General features: G+C 47.3%; 1 protein-coding gene across 2 annotated transcripts in view; it reads right to left on the bottom strand.

The window, feature by feature from the left end:
• Positions 1–13,357, bottom strand: part of ESPL1 (extra spindle pole bodies like 1, separase) — a 109,990-nt gene that overhangs the window by 18,235 nt on the left and 78,398 nt on the right. The gene's annotated exons all lie outside the window — the stretch shown is intronic.

The following is a 13,357-nucleotide window of genomic DNA, read 5'->3' as shown; positions in this document are numbered from 1 at the left end:
TCTGTCTGACAGGAGCTGTTCTCGGGTTGGGCCACCACCAGGAGGTCGTCCAAGTAAGGGATAACAGTTATCGCCTTTAACCTCAACAGAGCTAGTGCTTCCCCCAACACCTTCGTAAAAATACGTGGGGCTGAGGAAAGACTGAAGGGGAGGGCTTGAAACAAAGTGTCAAGTCCCTGTATCCAACTTCACTGCTAACCTCAAAAACGTTTGGAAGGCCGGATGGATAGGGATGTGAAAATAGGCATCCCTCAAGTCCAGCGTGGCCATGAAGCAATTTGGGTAGAGCAGGTTTTTGATAGTGAAAACCGTCTCCATACGGAAATGTTTGTATCTGATTGAATTGTTTAAAGTCCGTGGAATCAGGATAAGTCGAAACTTCCCTGACTGCTTTTGGACCATAAATACATGGGAATAGAACCCCCTGCCGTGATCTGACTGGGGAACAGGAATCAGGACCTTTTGATCCAATAAGTCTCCGATCTGGAGACCCAGAGCCTTCGCTTTCTCTCGATCTTGGGGAGGAAAGGTGACCAATAACCGCTCTGGTGGTTGGTGGGCAAATTCCAGCCTGTACCCGTTGGTCACTAGATCCAGGATGAAGGGGTTTGAAGTGACTGCTGCCCACTGTGGAATGAAGCCCCTCAATCTTCCTCCCACCGGGGAACGCAAGTCACTGTGGCTTGAAATCCTACTGCCTGAAAGAGGAGAGGAAAAAGACTACAAAATCTGTTCTCTGGAGGTACTTGCTGACAGATGCATCTGGATCTGAGTCAACCAAACCTCCAGATTTCTGGCCACAGAAGTGGAGGCCAGAGCTGGTTTGAGGTTCCCAACCGCTGAGTCCCAAGCTCTGTGGAGAAGGATATCCCCTCTCTTGTCCATTGGATCCTTAATCTGCCCATATCATCGAATGATAGGTCCGAGTTTTATGAAACCTTTGAACGAGGCACGTCCAACCTGGGATTCTTATTCCACGGCTGCGCAGTGTCATCAAAAGGAAACCTTCTTTATAGGTTATTAGAGAAGAATGGTTTTCTCTCAGGATTATCCTATTCCAGTTTGATAGTATCAATCAAAGAACTATGAACTGGAAAAACTCTTGATTTCTTCTTATGCAATCCTTTACACACAAGATCGTGTTTGGATAACTGAACCTCCTCCTCTTTCAATTCAAGAGTAGTATAGACAGCCTTCAATAAGTCATCCACATCCTCTACAGATAACTTAAATCTAGACCCCGAGTGGATTTTCTATCCCTGGACTCTATATCTGACCCCGATTCTTCTGGAGAAGAACGGGTAGATCTGACCTCAGCCTCAGAGTCCTCACTCTCTGCCTGCTGCGGAGTGCTGACCGACGTCTTCTGTGAAGACGGACTCTCATCTGGAGCTTGTCAATAAGTGTTCTAAAAGGAACTGAAGGTGGACGCAAGCCCATCTCTAACAGAAGTTAGCATCTTCTGGCAAGAGGCAACCGAGTCATCTTTTATAAGGCCTTCTATACAGCTGCGACAAACCGCTTTGCTCCAAGAGGAGCTTAATTTGTTCGCGCACACTGCACATTTCCTTTTAGGTGGCTGTGCCTGTCCTGGGTCTTGGTCTGCAAGACAAAAAAAAAAAAAAAAAGACCCATAATGAGACTCAGACACCCTGACACTCCAAAACACCACGTGCAGGAGGGAGAGAAATGTGTCCCCATAACCCATGTGACAGACCTAGCCGGGAAAGAGACTTGGAGGGGACTGTATGCTAGCCTCTTGCCGATCGATCGGGGGCCCTTGCATTTAGGGGGAACGGTGCTCTTTGTGAGCTGTATGCCTGGGCACCCTTGAGGTGGTATTACTGTGGATTCGGGTCCTGGTCCCCCAGGACACACAGACTCTGGGGACCCTGGATTTGCCATATTGGAATAGTGGCCAATTCATAATGCTGGGACAGATACTGTTAGGAGATGTTGATGTAAACTCCAACACCTGTCTGTCTATTGTCTGCTAAAATGTGTATTGTAAATAAGTCTACTATGGGATCTAAGAGTCATTAGATCCCCATGGTTATTTGTGTTAATTAACTCTGCTATTGTGTGAAGAGTCTATGTTGATTGTGATAATGTTGATTGGATTTTCTGAACTACAAGACGGCCAGTCTGGCCTAAAAGTCATGTCTGAGTCATCTAGGCTGTCTAAAGGGATTAATTAGTTCATGTTAATTAGGTTAATTAGGTTACAGTTGTATTGTTAGAGTAATATGAGCAGGAGGTCTGCACCTCCACTTTTAGGGTATAAAAGCCTGTATTTTGCAATAAAGTGAGATTCCTGGTTGAACTTACATACAGCCTGCCTGGTGTTTGTTCTGAGCTATCACAACTGGACTAGAACGGCACAGAGCTGTAGTTCTAGTCCCCGAGCATCGGATGACCGAACAATCAGATGTTGCGATCTGCAGTCTGATTCTATAGCAGCAAAGGAGTGTTGGGAGAGTGGAACTGAGCAAGCAAGGGGCTTGTTGCATTGGTTGGCAGCCTTGAGATTTGCTCTCCAGTTACTGGGACACTCCAAACCAGCCTGCAGGAGAGCCACGCTGAAAGACTTACTTGAGAGCCGTGGAGGGAATGGTGGGATCGTGCTTCCTTGCCATGAACACATCCAAACCATCACCCGGATCCAAGGTAGCAGGATAGCAGGAGAGGAGAGAGATACCAGCCACCATGGATGAGGAATTCAGAAGGAGGTTGCGAGAAAAGGAGATACAGCACAGAGGACCAGTATCAGAGCAGGTCCTGCTAGGATGGTTTGATTCTATCCGCTGTTAACTCTGGAAGGAAGAGCTAGCCTGTGAGCAGCGACACCAGGGAAAAGTTCTCCCCTCCAGATGTTGCGATCTGCAGTCTGATTCTATAGCAGCAGAGGAGTGTCGGGAGAGTGGAACTGAGCGAGCAAGGGGCTCGTTAAAACCCACTACTACAGAGAGGGGAGGGGGAGGGAACACTCACAGGGATAGCAAAAGAGTGACAACACTTCAGACTTACCTATGAGGTGCTGGTGTTGGGCACCGCCTCTACTGCCTGTGCAGGAACTGTAGACTGGTCCATCCTGCCCCCTTTTTGGCTTTCCACAGCCTGGTGCTTCCAACAATAAGACACCAGCGGCCAGCGTCTCCTGTTCGCGCCCTTTAAGGAGACTGGAACCAGCGTCTCCAGCACCAGACGAGGACGTCATATGCCCTGGAAGTGACCTACCCTCCGCACTTCCTGTGGGGCCAGCTTGAAGCGCAGAAGCTCCGCCCCCTCAAGCACCGCAGCTTCCTGCTTTTCCTCACACAAACCAGCCATGCTGTCGGTGAGGAAAGGATACCGCTGCCTTAAAGTGCATAACTCAGCAGAGCGCTTGGGAGCTGACACCATCCCGGTCCTGGCCCTCTCCAGGCACTGAGAAACAGGAGACAGCTGCACAACCAACCTCCTCAGCGGAGTGCTGCTTCTGGCAGAGGAGAAAGTTAACGATATGCCCCCTAATGGCCATAACAGAGCCCCTGCTCATGAGACCAGGTTCCAGGAACATGTTACCCCCGTCCGGAGGAAACACTAATAACTGACATGGGGCCTGGGGGACCGCCCTTTTATCTGGTGGGGTAACGTGTTAACTGTCCTGGTAGGAGGAGCCCTAGGTCTCATGGGCTGTCCTGGAAGACGCTTCGACAAAACTTTTTCCCCCCCATCCTTCTTGGGTTTTGTTGGGAATTTTTTGCCTTTATCTGACGATTGGGATAGCGCTTGTTCTAGGCCTAAACCGAAGAGCAAAGAGCCCTCAAAGGGTATCCCACAGAGGTGCGACTTAGAAGTAAAATTTCCATCCCATGTTTTTACCCAAAGGGCTCTTCTAGCAGAATTTAGAAGGGTTGCTGATTTGGCAGTCGTTCTAATTGTTTCTACTGCCGCGTCTGCCAGGTAGGCCACTGCCTTACCAATAACTTCCAAAGAATCTAACACCTCCTTAGATTTGTTTACACGCGCAACATGGTCCAACAACCGGCCGACCCATGCATCTGCATTCCTGGCGACACAAGCGAAAGCCACTGCTGGATCCATAGCTGCAGCGTTGGCATCCCAGGCCCTGCATAATAGGGTTTCCGACCTCTTATCCATCTGATCCCGGATATTTCCGGAATCTTCAAAGGAGATATCCGAACGTTGGGATACTTGTGCTAATGAAGCATCTTTACATTCTTTTAGGATAATATCCTTAAGAGACTGGTGCACTGGAAAAGACTTGGCCTGAGGTTTGCCGAGTCCCCTGTATAGTTTATCCTGTGCCGAGACCTGAGTAGCTGGCATCTGAATACGCTCAGGAGGTATAGATTGCTTTGAGGAGACCCTCCATGTCTTCGGCTGCAAAGAGATGGCCTCCAGGTCTAGTCTCAGGCTGACTGACTATCTTGGTCCGAATCCTCTCCTTCGCGAGAGTTCAGGTCCGAGGCCTCTGCCTCTACCTCGTCGGAATAGGGGGCCAATCCCTGGGACCCCCCAGTATAACTTGCTGAGGTCCCATCCTGCGAGGGGGAGCTCTCCCTAGTGGAAGGGGCTTTCTGCCACTTCTCAACAGTAGCCCTGAAGCACTGGAGTGTCGCCAGCATCTCAGCCTGTAGCGCCCGGCACTCCTTCATAGCTTGCGCAGACTCTTTTCCTGCCAACCTATAAATGCATCTGAAGCAAAAGGGTTTAGTGTGGTCTGGCGGGAGTTTCTCATTACAATTACCACAATGCTTAGATTTAGCTGTGGCTTTCCTAGACCTACTGGCCGTCCCCCCGAGCAGGGCATTCAGTCTCCGAAAAAACAAAAAAAATTTAAAAATTAAACAAAAACACAACCACAAAAAACAACCACAAAAACACAACCACAAAAACACAACCACAAAAAAAAAAAAAACAAAAAAAAAACAAACACAAACACCCCATGTTAGCTTTTACCCTCTTGGGGTACCCTGTGGGGGCGGGGTCTCTGAAGCTGCCAAGTTTGGTCCGTTCTCCTCCATCCCTCTAGCGGTTCGACCAACCAGGTAAGAAAGCTTTGGACCACGGACCCCCGCTCCATTACCGCCTTTATGTGAGCCTGCCGCGCTGTTAGCCACCATTTTGCCATAGCCCAGAACGGCGAAAATGACGTTATACAAGCGTGCCGTCCACGCGCACTCACCGCTGAGCGACGCCGACTCCACACAGCGGCAGGTGTGAGATCCCTTGGCACCTCGTCATCCAGGACGCCGTGCATGAGGGATTTCATCCCCCAAAAAAGGGAGATACTCCAGCGGCCCCTCCGAAGCCATCAGCCACCATCAGGTAGGAGAAGAGAGTGGGATGCAAGGTCCCTGTTTCGCTGCCATCCTGTGGGAAACACAATCAATAACTGACGGACAGAGGAAGGGAGGGGCCTTTTAAACCTTGTTGTTGATTGCGTTTCCTGTCAGGTGGGACTCGTCATCGCAGGTGTGCTATCCTGGAAGATGACTGGAGAAAAAGTGCATTTGACTTCCTAAACATTTTAGTCACGGTTAGGTATTGTAACAGGCATCTTACATCCAGTGTATGGAAAGCTTCCTTTCTTGGATTGGCTGGGGCTGAAAAGGTGGGTAGTACTATTTCCCTACGTACGATGAAAAGATGTAGCAATCCATCATGATGATGATAGCCACCAAAAAAAATTGTCTTTGGGAATAAATTCATTAGGGACGCCTCTTCTAGGGGGTTCGAAAGAAGCCTCTTTGAACCCTTGCAACACAATAGATAAATCCCATCTGGGAAAAATTTTAAGGGCCACTGACCCATTTCATGCCACGGACCTGAAAAATCTAGTAATCACTTGCGATAATTTTTTTTTTTTTTTTTTAAACTGAAAGAGCAGCCATCTGGGTTTTTAGGGTGCTGGCTGCCAGCCCCTTTTTCCATTCCATCATGGAGGAATTCCAAAACTGAAATTGTATTCTTGACCTGGAGACCCCAAGTAGAGCACAAGGAATTAAATTTCTTCCATACTTTCATGTAGATAGCGCACGTCACCTCTTTTCTACTAGAGAGAAGGGTGGCCACAAGCTTCTCCAACAGACCTTTGGCCCTTAGGAGATCCTCCTCAGAAACCAGGCTGTCAACTGCAGAAGATCAGTTTCCGGATGGCTCAGTGCCCCGTGCTAACAAGCCCTTCCTGGGTGGTAGTTTCCATAGGGGCTTCACAGCTAGATTTAGCAGTGTCACAAACCATGGTCTTTTCAGCCAGAAGGGTGCGACCAGGATCAAATCCGTGCTCTCTTCACTGAATTTCCTGAGGACCAGCAGAATCAGTTGGAATGGGGGGGGGATAGTGTAGCAAAAATAGTAGTCCCAAAGATGGCCGAAAGCATCTAGTCCTATGGCCCGATTTTCCCTGTGAAGTGAAAAGAAACACAGCACTTTTGCGCTCTGCTGGTCTGCAAATAGGTCTACCTGAGGATGACCCCAGGACTCGGTGACCATCAGGAAGACTTCCTGGTTCAGACTCCATTCTGCTTCCAATAGTTTCCTTCTGCTTAGGAGATCTGCTAGGAGGTTCTGGGACCCCTTTAGGTGGATTGCCATTAGCAAAGCTATGTTCCGTTCAGCCCAGGTAAGCAACTGCCTGGCCAATTCTAAGAGGCCCTTGCTCCTAGCCCACCCCGTTTCAACACATAGGCCACTGCCGTTGTATTGTCTGAAAGGACCTGTAATGTGTGGTCCCCTATTTGCTGAAAGTACAAGAGGCCTAGAAAAATGGGCTTCGGTTCCCGCCAGTATGACTTCCGGGCCTCCATTTTGGAACAGGACCCTTGCGCGGTTGGCCGTCTAGGTGGGCTCCCCAACCCCAAGCGCTTGCATCCGTCAGACGTTTGCCCAGAGGGAAAGCCCAGAAGAGGCCCTCTGTCAGATTCACCAGATCTCGCCACCACCAGAGAGCCCTCCTTACATTCGAGGCAATCTTGATCTGTTTCTCTAGAGGTTCTTGGTGTGACCACTTCTGCAGGATGTCCATCTGGAGAGGGTGAGAATGTAGCCTGGCCCATTGTATGGGAGGTATAGATGCGGTGAGCAGTCACAAGACTGCCATTGCCGTCCGTACTGTCATCTTGAGGTTGGATTGGATCGGTTTTACAGCGGACTGAGTTTTTTCTACCTTCTCCTGTGGGAGAAAAATCTTCCGAAGCACCGAGTTTATGGTGTACCCCAAAAACCACACTTGTGCTGGGGACAGATTGTATTTCTCTAAATTTAGGAGCCATCCTAAGCTTGAGGCAAGTCTAAGTCTCCTGTAGGTTCGTCAACACCTGACCCTTGGAATCTGCAAAGCGTAACAGTTCGTCTAGGTAAGGTACAATAGATGTCCCCTTTAATTTCAGTGGCTCCAGCGTTTCTGCCCTCACCTTTGTGAAAACTCTGGGGGAGGATGGCAGGCCGAAGGGTAGCGCTCTGAATTGGAGATGCCATAGCAAACTCTCCAGGTTGACAGCGAGTTGGAGAAATTTCAGAGAAGTTTGGGCTATCGAGACATGTAGATAAATGTCCCTCAGATCCAGGAGATGCCATAAAGCACCTTGGGGACAATAACTTTGTTACTGAATAAATTGTGTCCATCCAGAAGTGCTTGTACCGTATTGATTTGTTCAAAATCTTTAGATTTAGGATCAGTCGATACTTCCCAGAAGGTTTCTTCACCAGGAAGATGTGCGAGTAGAAACCTCATCCTTCCTGATCTTTGGGGACTTGGATAATGACTTCTTGTGTATCAGATCCTGAAGGAGGTTGGTCATTGCAAAAGCTTCCCCTTTGTCTTTTGGAAGATTGGTGATGTAATATCTGCTTGGAGAGGTCTCAGAGAATTCCAAGCTGTAACTGTGCGCGATGATGAAAGGACTTGAGGTTGTTCTCTCCTACTGTGGGAGGAAAGAACCTTTCTCCCACTGGGAAGAGATTGCCACTTACTCTTGGCAGGCTGATCCGGGGGCCTGAAGAGTACCCCGCCCCTTCTCGTGCCCCTCTGAGAGGACCACCTGTTCTTCTGGTCTCTACCTCTCTGGGACTGTGGAACAGCACGTAAATTCTTCTTAGGAGGCAGTTTCCTCTTAGAGGGGGAAGGCTTTCTGTTGGCAGTTCTATCCAGAACCATTTCCAGGTCTCGGCCAAAAAGGAAGTCACTCGCACAGGGTAAGCCGCACAACTTAATCTTGGATACTGTATCCTCTGTCCGAGCTTTTAGCCAGATAGCCCATCTAGCCGAGTTGACTAGTGCTGAGGACCTTACATTTTGACTGATTCTGCAGATGCGACAGTCATATACTTCACCGCATTCAAAATAAGTGGAAAGGACTCCAGTAAGTCTTTTCTCGACGTACCAGCCGCCACGTGCCATTTAAAACGTTTTTCTAACCAGCATTCAGCTTTTGCTGATGTCTTGACCTAAAAATAAAACACACAGAACCACATCACCCAACCTGCAGGGAGATAACATATCCTTAAGTGAGACAAACCCCCCATCTAGGACAACCGGGGAGGAACGAGGGACCCCTGAAAGTGTATTAGACCAGCTGCTCCCAACAGACTCCCTATCAGGACTGCGAAGCCAGAGCGCCGTCACCATTGGCCCTGTAGTCGCATGCTCCCCCCCCCAGGGAAAGATAGCCGATAACCAAACATACAGCCTAGCCGGGCCTGGCCGGTGCCTGCTTCTGCTGCTCTTTTTTTTTTTTTTCTCTTCTCTGTATTTTTTCCTTGCTCTTCTTTTTCTTTGCTGTCTTTTCCTCTTTCTGCTTTCTTTCCTCTCTCTCTCTCCCCCTTTCCTTTTTCCCTTCACTATTTCTTCACTTCTTTCCTCACATGCATTTTCTTCCCATACCACATTTCCCCATGCCTTGCAGGACACTCCTGCATTCCCTGTACCTTAGTTTACTATACTACATTTCTACTACAGTGCGACATTAACAACCCCAGTCATACAATATATATATTTATGTATTTTATTATGGTATTCATGTCATTTAGGACTCATGGGTTACTTGGGAGACTGTGTCATTCACCATCCCAATATATTTATACACATTTATATATGCTATGACATGGAGTATGCCCTGCTAGGTCCATGGGTAACACTTGGGTTCACATTTATCTCACCACTTCTCTGCCTTCGCTTCTTGTTCTTCTGTTTTCCCTCTTGCTCTGCTGAACACCCTGTATTCTTCATATTCAAGCATACCATTACCATTTTCCTTAGATATGGTTATCGCCACTATCTTAGATACATATACATTTTTGCTATTTATTTTATTATAGTGAATACACTCTGCAACCATCCTGGGTGACAGTCGGGTCTATCCCTCTCTTCTTTTCAACTGCCCTGCCTGCCCTTTGCCTGATCCTGGACGTCCATTTGGTGGTCTCCCCCCCCTCAGCTCCCGGGGGAGATGTATCCCCGCTGCCCCCCGTCTGGGGGCCACCTCCTCGGGGTCCTATGCCTGACAAGTGGGTATTGGTTTACTTACTCTGGCTTCATGTTGTTGTCCTACCATAACCTATACTTCAATATACTCTTTACCTGTTTATTACAGATATCAGATATACACATCAGCCCTTGATGATGCGAGGAGAGCTCGCGAAACGCGTGGGGTTAGAGATGTAGCATGTATATCTGTACTTTTTATACTTTTTATATTTTGATGTTATGTCATGATGGTTATGTTTATGGGACCATTTATCATGCTGCTGTTCTTATGCATGTGTCACCGATGTTCATAACTTGTACTGGATGTTATTTATCATAATAAATTTTGTCATTTCTATACTCGTTATTTTTCTGTGATCACCATGGACACTTCATTTAAAGTCCCACGGGCGAATTTTTGTATCTCTGGAGGGGGAGGGGTGCCTGAAAAAAACCTAGAGGTCACCTGAAGAGACCGCAGCCATCCTACTTGGTTCCCTGGAGCACTTACACCATGGCGGAGGAAACACAATAACTGAGGCCATGGGGGAAGAGGAGGGATTTTAAAGACTGTTTCCCTGGAAAGTAGGCAGAGCTATGCTCTCTCTCCTGGTGCCGTCCTGAAAGGCGATTTGGGAGAAATAAATGCATATTTTTTTCCAACAAAAATATTTGCATTTATTATCACAAAGAGAAACTTCACCTTTAAAAATACTTTGGATTCGAATTTGAGCAAGCTTCAGCAGCTGGTTCAATCAGCCTAAAGGGAGATCCCCGAAACGCATTGGCTTACATTTTAAGTACTTTGTCAAAAACACAATAAAAAGGTCATTTTGAATTGCCTTTAAATTCCATATCTTTGAGTACAGTACAGGACACAGGCTGATAATTCATAGACCCTGGGATATAGGCTGGTACCTTCAGGTGATTGGACACTAGCAAAGCTTGGAGGATATACCCACTGGGCATCACTTCTATAATCCTACTCCATTCTGAGAGTCCTCAGTTTTGTAGCAAGCAATATAGAGTAACCCAGGAATAGAAGGCAAGGTGTCCTGTAAGGTACACCAAGATACAGAATCTAGAGGCAAGTCAATTCCTTTTATCCGAATCATACATTACAGGACACAGTATCCATAGGGACATACCAATGTAATAAGGATGAGCAGCAACTAACCAAATAGAACTGTGCCAATTGGCCCGACAAGGGTCAACCAATCTAACTTCAGAGTGCACTTGAACCTTGCAGTGGAAAACTGCCGAAGATTAGACATCCACCTGGTAGAACCTTGGCAAGGAATGAACAGAGGACCAAGTAACAGCCTTACAAAGCTGGGCAACAGGGGGCTGTTGCCAGAATGCTCAGGAAACACCCATCCATCCTGGTGGAGTAAGCACGTAAATAGGAGTTTTATTGCTAAGTGTAAGCTTTGGTGATGAGTTTTCCTATTCATCTAGCGAAGGTGGAGTTGAGAGGTCTTGAAGGCAAGACAAACAGGGGTCAGTTTTCCTGATAGAAGCCGTTTTCTTGGAGGTAGACTGATGACTCCAACCGCATCCAGGCAGTAAAGAGTAATTTCCTTTGGGCGTTTTAAAAAAGGGAACAAAGATGGCAGGACTATGTCTTCACTGAGGTGGAAGACTGATACCACCTTAAGAAAAGATGGTCTTTGGTGCAAGGCTACTTTGTCTTTGTGCAGAATGAAGATTTGGCTAACTAATGAAAGAGCCACTAATTCTGAGACAGGTTTGACAGACATGATAGAAACCAAGGGAGAAATCATCTAAGGGGGATTTCCTTGATGGGTTCAAGGGGCAGAGAGAACCAGACAGAAGTCCAAAAGGAAAAAACGCAGTGCTGTAAGGGGGGGGGGGGGGCTTGATCTGAGGTACACCTTGAATAAATATTTGGTTAAGGGTAAGCAAGGTCAGAGGGTTTTTGAAAAATAACGGCTTAAGCCGAAACCTGTCATTTTATCGTGCTTAAAAGAGAAATATGGGGAAAAAAAAAATTCTCTTGAAATCATACTAACCTAGGTTGATGCACCAACACTGAGAACTGAGGAATCAAACAATGCCGATCGCTTGGTTCTTCTCACAGCAGAGGCTGTGTCGGGTGACAGTCCAGGCATATCAGCGGATCCCGACCGTATGGTCGTGATCTTTCCCAGGCCTGGAAACAAACTGAAGGCCTGGACCGGCCAGAACAAACTGCACACCTGTGATCCAAAGTACAGCCAAATGAGCTTTGGCTCTACTTCTTTAACCACTTGCTTACCGGGCACTTAAACCCCCCTCGTATCCAGACCAATTTTCAGCTTTCGGCGCTGACGCACTTTGAATGACAATTGCGCGGTCATACAACACTGTACCCAAATGAAATTTTTATCATTTTTTCACCACAAATAGAGCTTTCTTTTGGTGGTATTTGATCACCTCTGCGGTTTTTACTTTTTATTAAAAAAAATTTAAAAACTGATTTTTTTTTAAAAAAAAAGTTTATTTTTTTATATTTTGTTTTAAAAAATTTTAAACGGGTAATTTTTCTCCTTCATTGATGTACGCTGATGAGGCGGCAGTGATGGGCACTGATAGGCGGCAGTGATGGGCACTGATGGGTGGCAGTGATGGGCACTGATGGGTGGCAGTGATGGGCAGCACTGGCAGGTGGCACTGATTGGCACTACAGGTGGGCATTGATAGGTGGCACTTGTGGGCACTGATAGGTGGCACTTGTGGGCACTGTTAGGTGGCACTGTGGGCACTGTTAGGTGGCACTGTTAGGTGGCACTGTGGGCACTGTTAGGTGGCACTTTTATTGGGTACTGATGAGGCAGATGTGCCTCTTCCACTTGGGGACCGATGTCCCTCACATCCGATCCGGTGATCGGCTTTTTTTTCTACTCGCGCTGTCAGCGTGAGTAAAAAAAAAAAACGATTACCGATCTTTTGTTTACATCATGTGATCAGCTGTCATTGGCTGACAGCTGATCACATGGTAAGGGGCCGGGACCGGCCCCTTACACAGATCGGTGATCAGCCGAGTCTCAGTGACTCGGTGATCACAACGCGCCCGGCGCGCGCCCTGCAGGGCGCGCGCAGGGAGCGTGCACAGGGGAAGACGTCATATGACGTCCTCCCGGGAATGTAGGTCCGCGCTGTAGCCGTCATTCGGCTATAGCGCGGATACCAGGTGGTTAAAGCTAGATCTGGTGAAGTCCTGATTGTAAGAAAGCCAGAATGTGAGGTACAGAGTAAACTTTGGGATTCACCCGTTTTTGCACCAGGCAAAGAAGGATTTTCAGGTACAACAGAAGATCTTTCTGGAAGTGACCTTTCCTGCTTTTAGCAAAGTAGGAATGACAGACTAAGGCTGGCCATAGATGGATCGTTTTGTTTTCATTCAGCATGCAGCCTGGGGGAAAAAAAAAAAAAAAGAAAAAAAAACACATACTTGACTTCTCATTGCTGGGACATTTTGATACTGCATTCAGAATACACCGATCAGTGGCTGCTCGCTAAGCGAGAAACATTTTTCACTAAACCCATTCAACAGAAGTCAAACATTAGATCAACTTCTGAAAAGCAGGAGCGGGCACACATGGATCAAAATTAGTCTGGTCCCTATTGTACTGGTCGAATTTAGGTCTATCTATGGCCTCATCACTCTGAGATTGAGTGTTGTGCGAGGCCTTGGCAGAGTAAACGTTTGCCTGAGCTTTTGCTCTTTTGCCTGGTTTCCAACACTACTACAGGTCAGGATAATCACCTGTGGGGTACTCAGGAAGTAGGGTGTGGAAATTTACAAGGTATGTTGAGAAGGAGTATGCAGCAACCTAGGTGTAGATTGTACTGTAGCAATGTCCTCATGATGAAAGGATAGGA

This window comes from Aquarana catesbeiana, linkage group LG02 (assembly GCF_042186555.1).
Source record: "Aquarana catesbeiana isolate 2022-GZ linkage group LG02, ASM4218655v1, whole genome shotgun sequence".
Lineage (NCBI taxonomy): Eukaryota > Metazoa > Chordata > Amphibia > Anura > Ranidae > Aquarana > Aquarana catesbeiana.
The sequence above is the reverse complement of the archived record's forward strand: the minus strand, read 5'-3'. Positions and strand labels throughout refer to the sequence as shown.